General features: G+C 39.8%; 1 long non-coding RNA gene across 1 annotated transcript in view; it reads left to right on the forward strand.

Moving 5' to 3' along the window:
* LOC147996178 (uncharacterized) overlaps nt 1-12570 on the forward strand; it is a 112286-nt gene extending 99716 nt beyond the window's left edge. Inside the window, exon 3 of the long non-coding RNA XR_015671335.1 lies at nt 11579-12570. This is a non-coding gene — a long non-coding RNA (uncharacterized LOC147996178). The remainder of the gene's footprint in view (nt 1-11578) is intronic.
* Nucleotides 12571-22918: the final 10348 nt, after the last annotated feature.

Below are 22918 nucleotides of genomic sequence, written 5' to 3' on the forward strand. Positions count from 1 at the left end.
TAAAGATTTTTGATTTCAACATGCAATCAAAAATTGACAGAGGTTATAAGCAATACTCGAGGCCCCAATATTTAGGGAACTATCGCAAAGATGGATCCGAAAAGCAATTCAGAAGGACGGAGCTACATTTGTGAAAACTCAGTATGTGAGTTGGATTTGTTAATAAAGGCCTATATTTCACAATGTCACTAGTGGAGGATGTTCTGTGAAAAGACAGTAAAAATTTTCAGAGGACTTACACAGAGTTATCTTAACAACAACAACAACAACATACAAATAACAACAGCAACTCCCACTCCCTAAAAAAGAAAAAAACGTTTTAATAGTGTTTGCAGTTTCCCCTTTGGTGGTGTTCATGCTCTCCCCTTTGAGAGTGTTCCCACTCTCCTTTTTGATGGTGCTCTCACACACACCCCTTTGATAGTGTTGACACTCTTTCTTGTGGTGGTGTTCATACTCTATCCTTTGATAGTATTTGAACTCTCCTCTTTGGTGGTGGTGGTGGTTTTATGAAAGACAACCATTTCCCTTTATCATTTTGCATGCCACTCACATCTCAAGGCACTAAAGGTAAGCAAGCAGAAAACCATCAGAGCACCTTGGTGGGAAAACTGCATTAATGGAAAGTTTACAGATGTGGCAGTATGGTCATCTGGGCACTAGGAAAGCTGCATAGCTGCTTTGAAAAATTCTAATGGAAATGTGCTTAGTAATGAGGCCAACAATCCTGCTTAAATCGGCTTAAATTTGCCTTAAACATCAAGGCTACTTGAAATCCAAGGGAGGCCTCCCTTCTTAGAGCATTTTCTGAGGAGAAAGGGATGATGTCAGAAACATGAGGTGAGAGGGCATGACTAGGAGGACAGGAGACAGGGGAAACTGTGATCCCATTGTAAAATAAGTTAATTAATTAAATTTTAAAAGTAAATAATAGAACAAAATATTCTGTAAAAACAAAAGTATTACCTTGCCATTTTCCAAACTTATTTTTGCCACATAACATTTTTTATTTTTTATTTATATTAGAAGATTCTAATAAAAGCAATATAATTTTCTTTTTTTTAATTTAGAGAATACTTTATTAGTTTTTGTAATCAAACCCACGTATATAAGACCTTACATATTTAATACAGTGTGTTACCCCTGTACAAATGGAAAAAACTTAAGTTCAACATTTCTAGACCAATATGGCTGTTAATTTCTGTACAGTGCCAACTCAACACAGTAAACGGGGATACTTTTTTCGAAAGTTGACAGCACAGGTAAAGTTTCAAAAAATTCAAATTATATATCTGTATATATATATTTATATTTATATAAAAAGACCAATAATAGCAGTGTGTTATGCATCAACAGCAGCAACAGCTTTTCCAGGTTCTGCAGTCATCTGAACAAAACTGTAGAGACATCCAGCACACTCCATTAAAAAAAAAAAAAGTAAAAAAACAAAACCCGAGAAAACAGCACAGTTCTGTTACTCTTGTGGTACCTGGCACCATTTTTTTTTTAAATTAGCTTCTCAATCATCATCTGGAAAGAAAACATTCTGAGCAACATCATGAAAAACAGCTCTGATAAAGCACGGTCACTACTACGTATCATAAAGCAGGTACAAGCTATTTTACATGAACAGAGGTATGATACAGTACTGTCCTACATCTATAATACTAGAGGATACAATTTAAAAGGCATTATTTGAGACTTGATTCTACTTTTCCAGCAGAGGGCCCAAAGGATGGTGTGACACAGCTTTGTAAAGAAACATACTCTAGACAGGATTTCCTTTCACTAGTGGCACACTTCTAAGGATACATTCTCTCCATGAATGTCAGCTAAAACCGTTATTAAAAAAATGAAATATCCCTAGAACAAAACCGTATAACCACCGGATTCACATGAAGATGACCTAGTGGAGACAAGCTGGACCTCACCTTACCAACAAGCTATCAAATCTGTTATGTTTAAACAGTGAGACCTCCAAGGAAGGAGATGCCAAGTAGTGCTTCAAAGCTTCGGACCACAATCAAACACAGCATCCTTTTCAACAGAAGCAGAAGCTCATCTGAATATGCTCATGGATGCTGACATCAACATTTAATCATCTCCTCACTCATCCAGGAAGAGGGGGAGATCAGTTACTACTGTACTTTATTGTGTTCAACCAAATCACCATGTTACAAAAATAGCAAGCTGCCATAATAAAAAATAAGGCTCCTCTATCCAGCACCAGATAGCATCATTTGACTTTCAAGCCTAGAAATTGCACACTTGTATATAAACCAATCGAAGATGAGGATTGAGAGTTCATCTTGGTGGATTTTTCCTTTGATGAATATGAAGTGTCCTTCCTTATCTTTTTTGATGACTTTTAATTGAAAATTGATTTTATTTGATATTAGAATAGCTACTCCAGCTTGCTTCTTCTGACCATTTGCTTGGAAAGTTGTTTTCCAGCCTTTCACTCTGAGGTAGTGTCTGTCTTTGTCTCTGAGGTATGTTTCCTGTAGGCAGCAGAATGCAGGGTCCTCATTGCGTATCCAGTTTGTTAATCTATGTCTTTTTATTGGGGAGTTGAGGCCATTGATGTTGAGAGATATTAAGGAATAGTGATTATTGCTTCCTGTTATATTCATATTTGGATGTGAGGTTATGTTTGTGTGCTTTCATTCTCTTTGTTTTGTTGCCAAGAGGATTAGTTTCTTGCTTCTTCTAGGTTATAGCTTGCCTTCTTATGTTGGGCTTTACCCTTTATTATCCTTTGTAGTGCTGGATTTGTAGAAAGATATTGTGTAAATTTGGTTTTGTCATGGAATATCTAGGTTTCTCCATCTATGTTAATTGAGAGTTTTGCAGGATACAGTAACCTGGGCTGGCATTTGTGTTCTCTTAGGGTCTGTATGACATCTGTCCAGGATCTTCTGGCCTTCATAGTTTCTGGCGAAAAGTCTGGTGTGATTCTGATAGGTCTGCCTTTATATGTTACTTGACCTTTTCCCCTTACTGCTTTTAATATTCTTTCTTTATTTTGTGTGTTTGGTGTTTTGACAATTATGTGATGGGAGGTGTTTCTTTTCTTGTCCAATCTATTTGGAGTTCTGTAGGCTTCTTGTATGCCTATGGGTATCTCTTTTTTTAGGTTAGGGAAGTTTTCTTCTATGATTTTGTTGAAGATATTTACTGGTCCTTTGAGCTGGGAGTCTTCACTCTCTTCTATACCTATTATCCTTAGGTTTGATCTTCTCATTGAGTCCTGGATTTCCTGTATGTTTTGGACCAGTAGCTTTTTCTGCTTTACATTATCTTTGACAGTTGAGTCAATGATTTCTATGGAATCTCCTGCTCCTGAGATTCTCTCTTCCATCTCTTGTATTCTGTTGTTGAAGCTCGTATCTTCAGTTCCTTGTGTCTTCTTTTGGTTTTCTATATCCAGGGTTGTTTCCATGTGTTCTTTCTTGATTGCTTCTATTTCCATTTTTAATTCCTTCAACTGTTTGATTGTGTTTTCCTGGAATTCTTTCAGGGATTTTTGCGATTCCTCTCTGTAGGCTTCTACATGTTCTCTAAGGGAGTTCTTTATGTCTTTCTTGAAGTCCTCCAGCATCATGATCAAATATGATTTTGAAACTAGATCTTGCTTTTCTGGTGTGTTTGGATATTCCGTGTTTGCTTTGGTGGGAGAATTGGGCTCCGATGATGCCATGTCGTCTTGGTTTCTGTTGCTTGGGTTCCTGCGCTTGCCTCTCGCCATCAGATTATCTCTAGTGTTACTTTGTTCTGCTATTTCTGACCGTGGCTAGACTGTCCTATAAGCCTGTGTGTCAGGAGTGCTGTAGACCTGTTTTCCTGTTTTCTTTCAGCCAGTTATGGGGACAGAGTGTTCTGTTTCGGGCGTGTAGTTTTTCCTCTCTACAGGTCTTCAGCTGTTCCTGTGGGCCTGTGTCTTGAGTTCACCAGGCAGGTTTCTTGCAGGGGAAAAGTTGGTCCTACCTGTGGTTCCAAGGCTCAAGTTTGCTCGTGGGGTACTGCTTAAGTCCTCTCCACGGCGGCAGCAACTGGGAAGATCTGCGCCGCTCTTTCCGGGAGCCTCCGTGCACCAGGGTTCCAGATGACGTTTGGTGTTTTCCTCTGGCGTCTGGATGTGCACAGAGTGCAGTCTCTTCTGGTTTCCCAGGCGTGTCTGCCTCTCTGAAGGTTTAGCTCTCCCTCCCAGGGGATTTGGGTGCAGAGAACTGTTTATCCGGTCTGTTTCCTTCAGGTTCCGGCGGTGTCTCAGGCGCAGGGATCCTGCCGCTCCTGGGCCCTCCCCTACGGGAACCCAGAGGCCTTATACAGTTGCTTCTTGGGCCAGGGATGTGGGCAGGGGTGGGCAGTGTTGGTGGTCTCCTCCGCTCTGCAGCCTCAGGAGTGCCCACCTGATCAGGCGGTGAGGTCTCTCTCCCACGGGGTTTGGGAGCAGAGAGCTGCTGCGGGCCGGGATCCGCGGGTGTGGGACTTCCGGTAAACACAAGAAGTGCCCGGTCCTAGAGGAATTTTGCCTCTGTGTGCCCTGAGTTCTCCAGGCAGGTTTCTTGCAGGGGAAAAGTTGGTCCTACCTGCGGTTCCAAGGCTCAAGTTTGCTCGTGGGGTACTGCCTAAGTCCTCTCCGTGGCGTCAGCAACCGGGAAGATCTGCGCCGCTCTTTCCGGGAGCCTCCGTGCACCAGGGTTCCAGATGGCGTTTGGTGTTTTCCTCTGGCCATAATTTTCATATACTAAGTACTAACTGGAGGATACAGAGAAAACAGGCAAGCCAGACTAGTTCTTTGCCTGCAATTTTTACTATTAAGCACAATATATATTTTATGTAACAATGGCAAACATTTATTAAGTATTGAGTACTGATCATGGGTCAGGGACTGTGGAAGCATTCTTTAGTCATTATATGACTAGGAATTCACTTTCTCCAATTTTTGTCCCACATTATGAATGAGAATATGAGACTTTAAGAAATGAAATGGCTATAGTCAGACTTGATTTTAATCCACCAGGGAAGAACGCTGTGTTTATATCCAATCAGAATACGGATATTATATTCAATATTGTCATTTTAAATAACTGAATAGTGAAGGTTTTTTCATGCAATCATGGAAGAGTTGTAACCACAGAAGACATTAGTGACAATCATGTAGGTAATACCACAAATTTTGCATGAGTTGTTAGGAGCTAGAGTAAGGGTCTCCATTGTTTATCTGAGAAGGTTCTTGTTACCTAGTTTATACAATAAGCACAACTGATGGGACTTGTTTCTGTCTTAAATAAATGGACTATATTCAATGTATATGTTATCTAAATATGTCAAAATTACTGTACAGTTTTTTAAGTGTTGACTTCTAATACAAAGGTTATAACAGTCTGTTCTGTTCAATTAGATGTTGCTTTCAGAAACAATCATTTCCTCTATTCATTCATATCCGTGTTGAAAAGTGTTAAATGATTCTGGATCTTTTCTCTAGTTATAATCATGTTGGGAAACTCATACTATGTATACTGACCCTCTTGAAAGTGCAGTGAGTGGTTTCAACTACAAATTCCTCTCTATTGGCTCTAATATAACTACTAAAATAACAAATAATAAAATGTCTCTGTGTTGACTCTAATATAACTACTTAAATAACAAATAAACTGTTTTAGTTTGCATTTTTATTTTACAGTGTATATTATTTGAATATACATTTTCATGTTAAGTTTATTTAATTTTTTTCAGGATATATAATATTTCAGGACATAAAGGTAATATTCTAAGACAAAATGAAATGTAGATAAGGGGGCAAAATCCTTCTGGTTTCTGCCTCTGCTTCGGCTCTTTGTACCCAGATCCCACTGGGAGAAAACTGGTCTCTCAGATGTGCTGACACAACTGAGAGCACAGGTGAGACCACCATTTCTGCTTACATTCCTGGACCAAGAAGAACCATCACAAAGCCCTTAGGACACAGAAAATGAGGAGCAGTCTGAAACAGGTTCCTTCTGGTTTCCCTCAGGGCAGGAACTGATCCTGTGCCATAGCTCTCTGTATCCAGATCCTGCAGGGAGAGAGCTGGTCTCCCAGTATTGCTGACACATAGGCTTACAGGAGGTCAAGCCACTGTCAGAAACAGCAAGGCCAGCTAACACAGAGCAAGCAGATGGCGAGAGGCAAGACAAGAAACTAAGCAACAGAAAATAAGGCCACACGGCACCATTAGAACCCAGCACAGCAGGCCCCAGATACCGCAACACACTAGAAAAGCAAGATTTTGATTTAAAATTGCAACTCATGAAGATGGTAGGAGACTTTAAGAAAGATATAAATAACTCCCTTAAAGAAACACAGGACAACACAGGTAAAAGTTAATCAGGACCAGATCTAAACTCTCCCATAATTCCTAAGGGAATAGAAGCAGACATTTTACCAAAAAAAAGCCTAGGACCAGATGAGTTTAGTGCAGAATTTTATCAGACCTTCATAGAAGACCTAATACCAATACCGTCCAAACTATTCCACAAAATAGAAACAGGAGGAACACTACCCAATTTCTTCTATGAAGCCACAAATACACTTATGCCTAAGCTATACAAAGACTCAACAAAGAAAGAAAACTTCAGACCAATATTCGTTATGAATATCAATGTAAATCTACTTAATAAAATTCTCAATCTGAATCCAAGAACACATCAAAACAATCATCCAACACGATCAAGTATGCCTCATCCCAGGGATGCAGGCATGGTTCAATATACAGAAATCCATCAGCATAATCCATTATATAAACAAACTCAAAAAAAATTCACATGATTAGATGCCGAGAAAGCATTTGACAAAATTCAACACCCCTTCTTGTTCAAAGTCTTGAAAGATCAGCAAGTCAAGGCCCATACCTAAACATAATAAAAGCAATATATAGCAACATCAAATTAATTGGAGAGAAACTTGAAGCAATCCCACTAAAATCAGGGACTAGACAAGGCTGCTCACTCTCTCCCTCTTTATTTAAGTCCTAGCCAGAGAAATCAGGTGGCAAAAGGAGGTCAAAGGGATACAAATTGTGAAGGAAGAAGTCAACATATTACTATTTGCAGATGATATGATAGTATATTTAAGTGACTGCAAAAATTCTACCAGAAAACTCTTAAACCTAATAAACAACTTCAGCATAGTGGCTGGTTATAAAATTAACTCACCCAAATCAGTAGGCTTGCTCTACCCAAAGAATAAATGGACTGAGAAAGAAATTAGGTAAACAACAGCCTTCAAAATAATCCCAAATAATATAAAATGCCTCAGTGTGACTCTAACCAAGCAAGTGAAGAACTGTTTGACAAGAACTTCAAGTCTCTGAAGAAAGGAATTGAAGACGATCTCAGAAGTTGCAAAGAGCTCATGAATCGAAAGGATTAATATTGTAAAAATGGCCATTTTTCCAAAAGCAAAATTACAGGTCCAATACAATTCTCATCAAAATTCTATCTCAATTCTTTACAGAGTTAGAAAGAGCAATTTGCCAATTCATTTGAAATATCAACAAAACAAAACAAAACAAAACAAAACAGGGAAACTCATTCACAATAATAAAAGAACTTCTGGGGGAATCACCATCCCTGACCTCAAGGTATTACAGAGGAATAGTGATAAAAACTGTTTGGTATTGGTACAGAGACAGGCAGGTAGACCAGTGTAATAAAAGTGAAGACCCAGAAATGAAGACACACACCTAAGGTCACTTGATCTTTGACAAAAGTGGTAAAACCATCCAGTGTAAAAAGACAACATTTTCAAGAAATGGTGCCGGTTGATTTGGTGGTTAGCATGTAGAAGAATGCTAATCAATTCATTTTTATCACCCTCCGACAAGGTGACAAGTCCAAGTGGACCAAGGACCTCCACATAAAACCAGATACACTCAAATTAACGGAAGAAAAAGTGTGGTAAGAGTCTCAAACACACAGGCACTAGGGAAAATTTCCTGAATAGAGCAACAGTGGCCTATTCTCTAAGATAAAGAATTGACAAAATGTACTTCATAAAATTGCAAAGCTCCCATAAGTCAAAGGACACTGTCATTACAACAAAATGGCAACCAACAGATTGAGAAAATATCTTTAACAATCCTACATCTGATAGAGGGCTAATATCTAATATATAAAGTGAACTCAAGAAGTTAGACTCTAGAGAATCAAACAACCCTATTAAAAAGGGTACAGAGCTAAAGGGAGAATTCTTGACTGTCGAATATTGAATGGCTGAGAAGCACCTAAGGAATGTTCAACATCTTTAGTCATCAGGGAAATGCAAATCAAAACAACCCTGAAATTCCACTTCACACCAGTCAGAATGGCTAATATCAAAAACTCAGGTGACAGATGATGCTGGTGTGGATGTCAAAAAAGAGGAATACTCCTCTGTTGTTGATGGGATTGCAAGCTCGTACAACCACTCTAGAAATCAGTCTGGAGGTCCTCAGAAAATTGGATATAGTACTACATAAAGACCCAGTTATACCACTCCTGAGCATATACCCTAAATATGTTCCAATATATGACAAGGACACATGCTTCAGTATGTTCATAGCAACCTTATTTGTCATAGCCAGAAGCTAGAAAGAACCCAGATGTCCTTCAACACAAGAATGGATACCGAAAATATGGTACATTTACACAATAGAGTACTACTCAGCTCTTAAAAACAATGACTTCATTAAATTCATATATAAATGGAAGGAACTAGATAATATTAACCTGAGTGAGGTAATTCAAACTCAAAAAAACACACATGATATGTACTCACTGATAATTGGATATTAGCCCAAAGGCTTGAATTACCCAAGATGCAATCTACAGATCACATGAAGCTCAAGAAGGACTATCATAGTGCAGATGAGTCAGTCCTTCTTAGAAGGGGGAAGAAAATTATATACAGGAGGAAATCCAGAGACAAAGTTTGGAGCAGAGACTGAAGGAAAGGCTATCCATAGACTGTTTCACTTGGGGATTTAGCCATATATATATATATATATATATATATATATATATATACATACACACATACAGCCACCAAACCCAGACTATATTGCTGATGTCAAGAAGTGCATGCTGACAGGAACCTGATATAGTTGTCTCCTGAGAGGCTCTCCAGAGCATGTCAAATACAGAGGTGAATGCTTACAGTCAATCATTGAACTGAGAACAGCGTTCCCAAAGGAGGAGTGAAAGAAAGGATTGAAGGAGCTGAAGGGGCTTGCAATCCCATAAGAACAATACCAACCAACCAGAGGTCCCAGGGACTAAACCATCATTCAAAGAGTACACATGGACAGACCCATGGCTCCAACTGCATATGTAGCAGAGGATGGACTTGTTGGGTACCAATAGTAACAGAAGCCCTTGGTCCTCCCAAGGCTTGATGTCCCAGTGTAGAGGAATGCTATTGTGGAGAGCCAGGATGGAGTGGGTGGGTGGGTGAGTGGGTGGGTGGGTGGGTGAACACACTCATAGAAGCAGGGCAAGGGGGTATTGGATAGGAGGATTTTGGTCGGGAAACAGGGAAGTGTGATAACATTTGAAATATAAATAACATAATATCCAATAAGAAAAAAAAAGTTGTGGAATACTGGGAGATCTGCCCTCCTGGGGACTCCTTTCTGCACCCCTAGGCCATGAATTATAGTTTAAAAATGTATATAAGTTAATAAGTATGCAGCATTTATAAAATGCATAAAAAGTTGTTTAAGACCTCATAGGTAGCAATGAATATCCTAGTAAGAGCACCAGTGGAAGGGGAAGCCCTGGGTCCTGCTAAGACTGAACCCCCAGTGAACTAGATTGTTGGGGGGAGGGCGGCAATGGGGGAGGATGGGGAGGGGAACACACATAAAGAAGGGGAGGGGGAGGGATTAGGGGGATGTTTGCCCGGAAACCGGGAAAAGGAATAACACTCGAAATGTATATAAGAAATACTCAAGTTAATAAAATAAAAAAAGAATATAATATAAAATTAGAATCTATATTTTTGATTTATTCATTTTTCCTTATTTTTTTTCTCTAAAATAAGTAGTTCATGGTAAAAATAAATGAACTATGTTTAAACTAAAATTAGTTTCTGGCAATGGTTTAACACAAAATATTTTAGTTTTAAACAGTATTATAACTTTTATATTTCCATTTTAAGAACTCATATGCTAGAAAGCACATGTAATTACTATTGAAACTTATAAATCTAGTTCATTCAAATAGAACAGTCTTTTTTTTTTTAGAGATAGAAAAAAATTTCTTTCGAAGTTTGAAAATGTTCTTAAAGGTAACATTACATTATCTTTTAAAAGACATTTCAACAGATGTCAAAAATTTTGCTCACACTTTCTGGAGGTTACATATTGAAATTGTTTTCTTGTTAAGGCAGAATCTAGGAGACAGAGTGCTAATGGTTATAGGACTTACTTTCGCTTTTACTGACAGAAGTGAGACTGCAGAGTATTTCGTCTTTGTTTAATATTCCCTTGGAAATAGAATCCAAATATAAGATGGAGTAAGCATTTCTGATAAAACTGATTCTGAAAACACAGCCTAAAATATTTTCCATTTCCCTCCCTTCCTTATTCATTTTTTTCCATCCTCGCCCATCTTTCTCTCTCCCCTCCCTCCCTCCCTGCCTCCCAGTCCCTCTTCTCTTTCCATGCACCCTCTCTCCACCCTTTCTGCTTTTTGTGAGACAGTATCACTCTGCAATTCAGGCAGACCTTACTCTTCTTACCTCTGTCTTCACAGTGCTTGGACTGCAGGAGGGAGGCTGCATAGATAGCACCTCTGCTTTGGCCCATTTAGTAGAAACTGCAAAGGGATGCCGTCTGATTGACAGATGACCTCGGATTCTGGAGGCACCTGGAAGTTGGCGTGTATACTGGAAAGCTATAGGGAAAATGCCTGCACAGACATCTTAGGAAATAAAACTGAGTCATTTGAATTTGAAACAAACTCAATGAAATGAAGAACTCGAATTGGTGATTTTACTTTTTAAAAAAATGTTATTAATTTACTCTAAAATGACACAGAGTACTGAAGGAAATCAGATAATAACCTGGCCAGCACTTAGTGCATTCAGAGAAAGGGTGCATACTGGAGCAGATGGTGAAATGGCCATTAGAATGAGATGCCTGATAAGATAGGTATTCTGTGGGTGAAGGCAGACGAGACTATTTCTGGTTAAAGAATTCAGGAACAGTATGTGTTGCGTTGTGTTGTAAACAAACAAAAGAGAAATGGGCAGAAGCTGTCAAGAAGTCTTTTATAATAAGCAGGACTATATCTTCTTAATAATTATCATTAGTAATCACTTATCTAGTGTGTGTTCCTCTATTTTCAAGTCACAGTTTCACTAAGTAGAGGCCATGTTAACCTCATATTTATTAACGATTCCAGGCTGACTATGAACTTGTGTCTTTTCCCTCCTTATTGTCAGCAAAAGCTGCCTGCGCTGTGATCCTCAGGATAATACTTATGATGGGGTGGGTTTTGCATGACTAAAAGCACTAAATATAATCTTAATTTCTCTTTCTTTTTGAAAACAGAATCAACTTCAAAGAAGACATGGTTTTAGAATTGAGAGCTCCATAATACGACCAGATTCAGAGCAAATAGCAGTGCTCCACAACTGTCGCTCTGCCTTCTGTGGATGCAACACAATGGAGAGAATTCTGCGGTCCACCCTGGGCAAGGGCTGGGGTGAAGCAGTACACAGCTTGCTTTGGATAGAAGTGAAGATTAATAGAGAATCACTTTGGGATACTGTACTAAGAGTTGTATCTGAAACTCCTGTTTCTTAAACTGTGGGTGTCAGCCTTATTTGTGGCTGTATAACTCAAAGTGGGAGTATCACACCAAATGAAATTTCTTAAAAGTAAATGTTTTAAATGTACAATGATGACAAAATTAATTCAAAAGAAATCACATAACAAAATCTAACTGTTCTGGAGGTGCTCTCCCCCAATGCATTGTGTAAATTTATTGTGCCCTTAGCTGTGAACAATGTACACTTTACATTGTGCTGGCTGTCACACTGTCTACACCTATGGTCTATGCACACAGATCACGTCACTGCCTCACTGCACTTTTGTTTTACACACAATGTTGTCTTTTACAAGAGAAATATGGTTGTTTAATCATATAAAGCAAAGAGTATTAATATTTTCCTTTCATCATTCCTTAGCCTATATCAAATTAATATATCTTGCATTATTCTTGTCGGAATGTTTGATTTGAGACAGTGCTCTTTGAGTTGCTGACTTGAGTTTAATAAAAAATGGTGGAAGAGAATTTCACTCTGGGGTTAGGAGAGTCCTTCCAGCAGTTTCTGAGGGGGGTCCTGCATGTACTTCTGCCATTTACTGTTTATGTAGGGTGGTGTTCTATCAGAACAAAATGTTGAGCAACTCTGAAGAAAACATCTGCCCCTTAGAGTATCACATACACAGGGAAGAGTTCTTTGTGCAAAACTAAACAAGCACATCTGTCTTAATACATACATTTGCTTTCATAAAAATAAATCATCAATTTTCACAGTACTAAAGAATTATTTAAAAAGTTATTTGTGATTTAGTGTCTGTAAATCTTTTCCAAGTATGTCTATTGTATATACCTATATAAGGGCGATTGTGTAAAAGTTTGTGGGGTGAAAAGGATCTCCAATACACAGTTTAAACAGACCTGCAGCACATCAAGGTGACACGTCCCACTCTCTGTAACGAACTTTCTTTTATAAGTGCGTGTCATAGAAGTCCTCTCAAGTGTCATTATTGGTTGTGCTGGCTTTTATGTCTTGTTTTATTTTGGGTGGCCTGTGTTTCTTCAGCGATGAGGCAGTTCTCTGAGGTTCTTAAGAGTATAATGGAATTGTAGCTTTGCAAAGGTCCCCATTGTCACTGAATTATCTTACTGTTTGAGGGTTCTTTCTTGCTCTACTTCATGTTTTCTAGTGTACACGTTCTGGTTTTTCAATGCACTATGCAAATATGAGTAGTAAATGTAATTTCTAGTCTTACTGGAGACCACACACATTAGATTTTGTAACCCCGAGAATTTTATTACAGTCATGTCCTGTCTGACGATGACCTACTCAGCCCAGTGAGGATCATTCACCTATTCATTTCGGCATTGATTTTCCTCACGCCTTTCCTATGGCATTTAAAAGCTCTCACAGAGGTGAAACACTGCACAATCACACAGATACTTCGATTCCCAGACTCAATATATTGTCAAAAAGAAATTGAATTATCAGTATACAAATCACCACACCTACTTTTAATTAAAATCACTGGCTTTATGGAAATGCTATAGTAGAACCATTTTCATGGAGATTCATTTCTTTTTTTTTTTTTTATTAACTTGAGTATTTCTTATATACATTTCGAGTGTTATTCCCTTTCCCGGTTTCCGGGCAAACATCCCCCTCCCCCCTCCCCTTCCTTATGGGTGTTCCCCTCCCAACCCTCCCCCATTGCCACCCTCCCCCCATAGACTAGTTCACTGGGGGTTCAGTCTTAGCAGGACCCAGGGCTTCCCCTTACACTGGTGCAATTACTAGGATATTCATTGCTACCTATGGGGTCAGAGTCCAGGGTCAGTCCATGTATAGTCTTTAGGTAGTGGCTTAGTCCCTGGAAGCTCTGGTTGCTTGGCATTGTTGTACTTTTGGGGTCTCGAGCCCCTTCAAGCTCTTCCAGTTCTTTCTCTGATTCCTTCAACAGGGGACCTATTCTCAGTTCAGTGGTTTGCTGCTGGCATTCGCCTCTGTATTTGCTGTATTCTGGCTGTGTCTCTCAGGAGCGATCTACATCCGGCTCCTGTCCGTCTACACTTCTTTGCTTCATCCATCTTGTCTAATTGGGTGGCTGTATATGTATGGGCCACATGTGGGGCAGGCTCTGAATGGGTGTTCCTTCAGTCTCTGTTTTAATCTTTGCCTCTCTCTTCCCTGCCAAGGGTATTCTTGTTCCCCTTTTAAAGAAGGAGTGAAGCATTCACATTTTGATCATCCGTCTTGAGTTTCCTTTGTTCTAGGGATCTAGGGTAATTCAAGCATTTGGGCTAATAGCCACTTATCAATGAGTGCATACCATGTATGTCTTTCTGTGATTGGGTTAGCTCACTCAGGATGATATTTTCCAGTTCCAACCATTTGCCTACGAATTTCATAAACACGTTGTTTTTGATAGCTGAGTAATATTCCATTGTGTAGATGTACCACATTTTCTGTATCCATTCCTCTGTTGAAGGGCATCTGGGTTCTTTCCAGTTTCTGGCTATTATAAATAAGGCTGCGATGAACATAGTGGAGCACGTGTCTCTTTTATATGTTGAGGCATCTTTTGTGTATATGCCCAAGAGAGGTATAGCTGGATCCTCAGGCAGTTCAATGTCCAATTTTCTGAGGAACCTCCAGACTGATTTCCAGAATGGTTTTACCAGTCTGCAATCCCACCAACAATGGAGGAGTGTTCCTCTTTCTCCACATCCTCACCAGCATCTGCTGTCACCTGAGTTTTTGACCTTAGCCATTCTCACTGGTGTGAGGTGAAATCTCAGGGTTGTTTTGATTTGCATTTCCCTTATGACTAAAGATGTTGAACATTTCTTTAGGTGTTTCTCAGCCATTCAGCATTCCTCAGCTGTGAATTCTTTGTTTAGCTCTGAACCCCATTTTTTAATAGGGTTATTTGTTTCCCTGCGGTCTAACTTCTTGAGTTCTTTGTATATTTTGGATATAAGGCCTCTATCTGTTGTAGGATTGGTAAAGATCTTTTCCCAATCTGTTGGTTGCCGTTTTGTCCTAACCACAGTGTCCTTTGCCTTACAGAAGCTTTGCAGTTTTATGAGATCCCATTTGTCGATTCTTGATCTTAGAGCATAAGCCATTGGTGTTTTGTTCAGGAAATTTTTTCCAGTGCCTATATGTTCCAGATGCTTCCCTAGTTTTTCTATTAGTTTGAGTGTGTCTGGTTTGATGTGGAGTTCCTTGATCCACTTGGACTTAAGCTTTGTACAGGGTGATAAGCATGGATCGATCTGCATTCTTCTACATGTTGCCCTCCAGTTGAACCAGCACCATTTGCTGAAAATGCTATCTTTTTTCCATTGGATGGTTTTGGCTCCTTTGTCAAAAATCAAGTGACCATAGGTGTGTGGGTTCATTTCTGGGTCTTCAATTCTATTCCATTGGTCTATCTGTCTGTCTCTGTACCAATACCATGCAGTTTTTATCACTATTGCTCTGTAATACTGCTTGAGTTCAGGGATAGTGATTCCCCCTGAAGTCCTTTTATTGTTGAGGATAGCTTTAGCTATCCTGGGTTTTTTGTTATTCCAGATGAATTTGCAAATTGTTCTGTCTAACTCTTTGAAGAATTGGATTGGTATTTTGATGGGGATTGCATTGAATCTGTAGATTGCTTTTGGTAAAATGGCCATTTTTACTATATTAATCCTGCCAATCCATGAGCATAGGAGATCTTTCCATCTTCTGAGGTCTTCTTCAATTTCTTTCCTCAGTGTCTTGAAGTTCTTATTGTACAGATCTTTTACTTGCTTGGTTAAAATCACACCGCGGTACTTTATATTATTTGGGTCTATTATGAAGGGTGTCGTTTCCCTAATTTCTTTCTCGGCTTGTTTCTCTTTTGTATAGAGGAAGGCAACTGATTTATTTGAGTTAATTTTATACCCAGCCACTTTGCTGAAGTTGTTTATCAGCTTTAGTAGTTCTCTGGTGGAACTTTTGGGATCACTTAAATATACTATCAAGTCATCTGCAAATAGTGATATTTTGACCTCTTCTTTTCCGATCTGTATCCCCTTGATCTCCTTTTGTTGTCTGATTGCTCTGGCTAGAACTTCAAGAACTATATTGAATAAGTAGGGAGAGAGTGGGCAGCCTTGTCTAGTCCCTGATTTTAGTGGGATTGCTTCAAGTTTCTCTCCATTTAGTTTAATGTTAGCAACTGGTTTGCTGTATATGGCTTTTACTATGTTTAGGTATGGGCCTTGAATTGCTATTCTTTCCAGGACTTTTATCATGAAGGGGTGTTGAATTTTGTCAAATGCTTTCTCAGCATCTAATGAAATGAACATGTGGTTTTGTTCTTTCAGTTTGTTTATATAATGGATCACGTTGATGGTTTTCCGTATATTAAACCATCCCTGCATGCCTGGGATGAAGCCTACTTGATCATGGTGGATGATTGTTTTGATGTGCTCTTGAATTCGGTTTGCCAGAATTTTATTGAGTATTTTTGCGTCGATATTCATAAGGGAAATTGGTCTGAAGTTCTCTTTCTTTGTTGGGTCTTTGTGTGGTTTAGGTATAAGAGTAATTGTGGCTTCGTAGAAGGAATTCGGTAGTGCTCCATCTGTTTCAAATTTGTGGAATAGTTTGGATAATATTGGTATGAGGTCTTCTATGAAGGTTTGATAGAATTCTGCACTAAACCGGTCTGGACCTGGGCTCTTTTTGGTTGGGAGACCTTTAATGACTGCTTCTATTTCCTTAGGAGGTATGGGGTTGTTTAACTGGTTTATCTGTTCCTGATTTAACTTCGATCCCTGGTATCTGTCTAGGAAATTGTCCATTTCCTGATGATTTTCAAATTTTGTTGAATATAGGTTTTTATAGTAAGATCTGATGATTTTTTGAATTTCCTCTGAATCTGTAGTTATGTCTCCCTTTTCATTTCTGATTTTGTTAATTTGGACGCACTCTCTGTGTCCTCTCGTTAGTCTGGCTAAGGGTTTATCTATCTTTTTGATTTTCTCAAAGAACCAACTTTTGGTTCTGTTGATTCTTTCTATGGTCCTTTTTGTTTCTACTTGGTTGATTTCAGCTCTGAGTTTGATTATTTCCTGCCTTCTACTCCTCCTGGGTGTATTTGCTTCTTTTTGTTCTAGAGCTTTTAGATGTGCTGTCAAGCTGCTGACATATGCTCTTTCCTGTTTCTTTCTGCAGGCACTCAGCGCTATGAGTTTTCCTCTTAGCACAGCTTTCATTGTGTCCCATAAGTTTGGGTATGTTGTATCTTCATTTTCATTAAATTCTAAAAAGGTTTTAATTTCTTTCTTTATTTCTTCCTTGACCAGGTTATCATTGAGTAGAGCATTGTTCAATTTCCACGTATATGTTGGCATTCTTCCCTTACTGTTATTGAAGACCAGTTTTAGGCCGTGGTGGTCGGATAGCACGCATGGGATTATTTCTATCTTTCTGTTCCTGTTGAGGCCCGTTTTTTGACCAATTATATGGTCAATTTTGGAGAAAGTACCATGAGGAGCTGAGAAGAAGGTATATCCTTTTGCTTTAGGATAGAATGTTCTATAAATATCCATTAAGTCCATTTGGCTCATGACTTCTCTTAGTCTGTCGACATCACTGTTTAATTTCTGTTTCCATGATCTGTCCATTGATGAGAGTGGTGTGTTGAAAACTCCCACTATTATTGTGTGAGGTGCAATGTGTGTTCTGAGCTTTAGTAAGGTTTCTTTTACGTAAGTAGGTGCCCTTGTATTTGGGGCATAGATATTTAGGATTGAGAGTTCATCTTGGTGGATTTTTCCTTTGATGAATATGAAGTGTCCTTCCTTATCTTTTTTGATGACTTTTAGTTGGAAATTGATTTTATTTGATATTAGAATGGCTACTCCAGCTTGCTTCTTCTGACCATTTGCTTGGAAAGTTGTTTTCCAGCCTTTCACTCTGAGGTAGTGTCTGTCTTTGTCTCTGAGGTGTGTTTCTTGTAGGCAGCAGAATGCAGGGTCCTCGTTGCGTATCCAGTTTGTTAATCTATGTCTTTTTATTGGGGAGTTGAGGCCATTGATATTGAGAGATATTAAGGAATAGTGATTATTGCTTCCCGTTATATTCATATTTGGATGTGAGGTTATGTTTGTGTGCTTTCATTTTCTTTGTTTTGTTGCCAAGACGATTAGTTTCTTGCTTCTTCTAGGGTATAGCTTGCCTCCTTATGTTGGGCTTTACCATTTATTATCCTTTGTAGTGCTGGATTTGTAGAAAGATATTGTGTAAATTTGGTTTTGTCATGGAATATCTTGGTTTCTCCATCAATGTTAATTGAGAGTTTTGCTGGATACAGTAACCTGGGCTGGCATTTGTGTTCTCTTAGGGTCTGTATGACATCAGTCCAGGATCTTCTGGCCTTCATAGTTTCTGGCGAGAAGTCTGGTGTGATTCTGATAGGTCTCCCTTTATATGTTACTTGACCTTTTTCCCTTACTGCTTTTAATATTCTTTCTTTATTTTGTGCGTTTGGTGTTTTGACAATTATGTGACGGGAGGTGTTTCTTTTCTGGTCCAATCTATTTGGAGTTCTGTAGGCTTCTTGTATGTCTATGGGTATCTCTTTTTTTAGGTTAGGGAAGTTTTCTTCTATGATTTTGTTGAAGATATTTACTGGTCCTTTGAGCTGGGAGTCTTCACTCTCTTCTATACCTATTATCCTTAGGTTTGATCTTCTCATTGAGTCCTGGATTTCCTGTATGTTTTGGACCAGTAGCTTTTTCCGCTTTACATTATCTTTGACAGTTGAGTCAATGATTTCTATGGAATCTCCTGCTCCTGATATTCTCTCTTCCATCTCTTGTATTCTGTTGGTGAAGCTTGTATCTACAGCTTCTTGTCTCTTCTTTTGGTTTTCTATATCCAGGGTTGTTTCCATGTGTTCTTTCTTGATTGCTTCTATTTCCATTTTTAATTCCTTCAACTGTTTGATTGTGTTTTCCTGGAATTCTTTCAGGGATTTTTGTGTCTCCTCTCTATGGGCTTCTACTTGTTTATTTATGTTTTCCTGGAATTCTTTCAGGGATTTTTGTGTCTCCTCTCTATGGGCTTCTACTTGTTTATTTATGTTTTCCTGGAATTCTTTCAGGGATTTTTGCGATTCTTTCAGGCATTTTTGCGATTCCTCTCTGTAGGCTTCTACTTGTTCTCTAAGGGAGTTCTTCATGTCTTTCTTGAAGTCCTCCAGCATCATGATCAAATATGATTTTGAAAATAGATCTTGCTTTTCTGGTGTGTTTGGATATTCCATGTTTGTTTTGATGTGAGAATTGGGCTCCGATGGTGCCATGTAGTCTTGGTTTCTGTTGCTTGGGTTCCTGCGCTTGCCTCTCGCCATCAGATTATCTCTAGTGTTACTTTGTTCTGCTATTTGTGACAGTGGCTAGTCTGTCCTATAAGCCTGTGTGTTAGGAGTGCTGTAGACCTGTTTTCCTCTCTTTCAGTCAGTTATGGGGACAGAGTGTTCTGCTTTCGGGCATGTAGTTTTTCCTCTCTACAGGTCTTCAGCTGTTCCTGTGGGCCTGTGTCTTGAGTTCACCAGGCAGCTTTCTTGCAGCAGAAAATTTGGTCTTACCTGTTGATCTGAGGCTCAAGTTCGCTCGTGGGGTGCTGCCCACAGGCTCTCTGCAGCGGCAGCAACCAGGAAGACCTGTGCTGCCCCTTCCGGGAGCTTCAGTGCACCAGGGTTCCAGATGGTCTTTGGCTTTTTCCTCTGGCGTCCGAGATGTGTGTGCAGGGAGCAGTCTCTTCTGGTTTCCCAGGCTTGTCTGCCTCTCTGAAGGTTTAGCTCTCCCTCCCACGGGATTTGGGTGCAGAGAACTGTTTATCTGGTCTGTTTCTTTCAGGTTCCGGCGGTGTCTCAGGCAGGGGTCCTGCCGCTCCTGGGCCCTCCCCCACGGGAGCCCAGAGGCCTTAATACAGTTTCCTCTTGGGCCAGGGATGTGGGCAGGGGTGAGCAGAGTTGGTGGTCTCTTCCGCTCTGCAGCCTCAGGAGTGCCCACCTGACCAGGCGGTTGGGTCTCTCTCTCACAGTGTCTGGGAGCAGAGAGCTGCTGTGGGCCGGGATCCTCGGGTGTGGGACTTCCGGTAAACACAGAACATGCCCGGTCCTAGAGAAATTCTGCTTCTGTGTGTTCCAAGCTCACCAGGCAGCTTTCTTGCAGCAGAAAATTTGGTCTTACCTGTGGTCCCGAGGCTCAGCTTCGCTCGTGGGGTGCTGCCCACGGGCTCTCTGCAGTGGCAGCAACCAGGAAGACCTGTGCCACCCCTTCTGGGAGCTTCAGTGCACCAGGGTTCCAGATGGTCTTTGGCTTTTTCCTCTGGCGTCCGAGATGTGTGTGCAGGGAGCAGTCTCTTCTGGTTTCCCAGGCTTGTCTGCCTCTCTGAAGGTTTAGCTCTCCCTCCCACGGGATTTGGGTGCAGAGAACCGGAGATTCATTTCTTAAATGCCGATTTAATTTTTTTTTTTTTTTTGGAAATGCTATAGTGAAACCCTTTCTGTGGAGATCCATTTTCAAATGCATATGAACATTAAATAAAGATTGCCAAAGTTCTCTATCAAGAAAATAGTTTTCCCCAAACATCTTTTTTTTAATAACAGCTAAGTTCTTAAAACAGAATTTCAGAATTTTACCTTAAAACTGGATAAGTGTTGAAAAAATAATTGTATTTGCCTACAACTGAGTAGTTTGTTTTGAAATAAAGCATTTGTAATGAAGGTCAAATTCATTTATTTATATCTTCAATATCATCCATCTAAATGCTATTTAATTCTCATCTAATGTCTGTTTCCTCTTCACTCAAGTAGAGCCAGATATTTTTCTTTTTCCCTAAAGAACTTGGTAATCCAAATTTCCTCTGTCTCTGCTTGGCACATCTCCGTTTGTTTGTTTGTTTGTTTATTTGTTTGTTTATTTATTCATGTATGTATTTATTGTGAGCTGTGATCCTTAATACTTTTAGCTTAGTTTTATGGAAACTTCCAGAAATGGCATTTAAAAAATCATGCTGGCCATTTAACTTCTTCTCTACCAATTTTAAGAAATTATAGGGAGGACATTCTAGAAAAAGGAAAACACCTCACTTCCTGGCCTTGGCTCTACAAGCCTTAGTCATGTGTAAACACATAATCAGAGCGTTACATCTCCTTTGTAATATACTTTTCTTTCTCTTAAACCAGGGTTTATCTCTTTATAAAGAGATATTCTTTTTTAATTAGTTAATCCTTTTATTTCTTTACACTTCAAATGATATCCTCCTTCCTGGTTATGCATCTACAAACACCCCCTCCCACCCCCTTTTCCCTCCTCCCCTTTGCCTCTGTGAGGGTGATTCTCCACCCACTCACCCACTACTGCCTCACTTCTCTAGCATCTCCATACACTCCCTCCCTCCCTCCCTCCCTCCCTCCCTCCCTCCCTCCCTCCCTCCCTCCCATCCTCTGCCATGTATTTATCTGGCTCTCTCCATGTGTAGATTTTGGTAGGGGTTTAGTCCCTGGGAGCTCCGAGTGGTCCAATTAGAAGATACTATTCTTCCAATGCGGTTGCAATTCCCTTCAGCTCCTTCAGTCCGTCTCCTGGCTCTTCCTTTTCTTCCGGTGCTGGGAAAACCTCTCAGAGAAGAGCCCTATCAGGCTCTTGTCGTCAAGCATTTCTTGGCATCAGCAACAGTGTCTGGGTTTGGTGTCTGCAAACGGGATGGATCCCTAGGTGGGGCAGTCTTTGGGTGGCCTTTCCTTCGGTCTCCGTACTATTTTTGTTTGTCCCTGTTTTTCCTTTGGACAGGAGCATTTCTAGGTTAAACATTTTGAGATGAGTGGGTACCCCCATCCCTCAACTGGGGATTGTACCTATGTAGTGGAGGTGGTCTTTACAGGTTCTATTTCTCTTTTGTGGCCTAAAGTAATTACCTTTGGGTCCTTGGAGCCTCTAGCTTCCCTGTAGTCTGGAACTTTCTAGCAGCTGCCTCTAGTTCCCCATCCCCCACTGCTACGTGTTTCTATTCAATTTCTTGACCCTCTGTACTTCTCTCCTGCCCCTTCAAATACCTGTTCCTGACCTCCTTTTTCCCTTCCCCTCCTCTCTCCCTCCCAGGTCTCTCCTTCCCTCTACCTTCTTTGTTTATTTTGTTTCCTGTTCTACTGCTACAAAGTTATTTCTAAAGTCTCTCTTACATTCTTTTTATTTAACTGAGACTTTTGACTGTCTTAAAAATCAAATTTTCTTATAATTTTCTCATATATCATTGTAGTTGATGTCAAGATTTCATCTTTCCTAAGCATATTATCTGTTATTTAAATTTATGGAAAACCATGTTTTTTTTTTGTTTTTTTGTTTTTTTTTTTTACCATTCCATTTTAAGAAGTATGGCACAGAGGCTCTCACCTGAATATTACATCTTTATACTGTGGAGAATGCTGTGACAGAGGCAGAGTCTTAAGGATTTTGACAATTTTTGCATTTATTTGATAGTTATTTTGGTGTCTAAAACACTCACCAAAGCTACTGTGCCCAGAGTAAAGCTTTTGATTTTCCTCTGTTAACCTAATCCTAAAATAGAAACCTGCATTTGTCCTTTAACCCTCCCCTTTCCTTAGCTGCATCACACATTTAATCTCATATAAATCCTGGCATTCATAACTCTGAAATGTAATCTGAATCCACCCATATATTTTTATCTCTGCTGACAGCACCCTCGCGCAGGCCACTGTTATTCCTTGCCTGGGCTTTGCTAATCCTCTCCTATCTGTCTTTTCATTCCTTCTCACACAGCCTCTAATTTATTTTTCACAAAGCAGCCTGAGTGCTCCTTTGCACATGGAGTCAGACCATGTCACTACCCATGTGAACTTTTGCAGGACTTTTCGATTCCACCTAAAATGAAATCAGAATCACTGTCTTATGAGCCCCTGCTGTCATCCCAATCTTGTGCAGTGTCCATTCACATTCTGCCTGGACACCATTGCACCCTGCTAGGACTGGACAATGTTAGAACATTTTCCTTTTTCTGTGAGGACTGAGCATTCTGACATCAAGGTCTTTTAAGTTTTTCTCCCTTATGTCTCCCT

This window comes from Rattus norvegicus, chromosome 2 (assembly GCF_021556685.1).
Source record: "Rattus norvegicus strain SHRSP/BbbUtx chromosome 2, alternate assembly SHRSP_T2T, whole genome shotgun sequence".
NCBI lineage: Eukaryota > Metazoa > Chordata > Mammalia > Rodentia > Muridae > Rattus > Rattus norvegicus.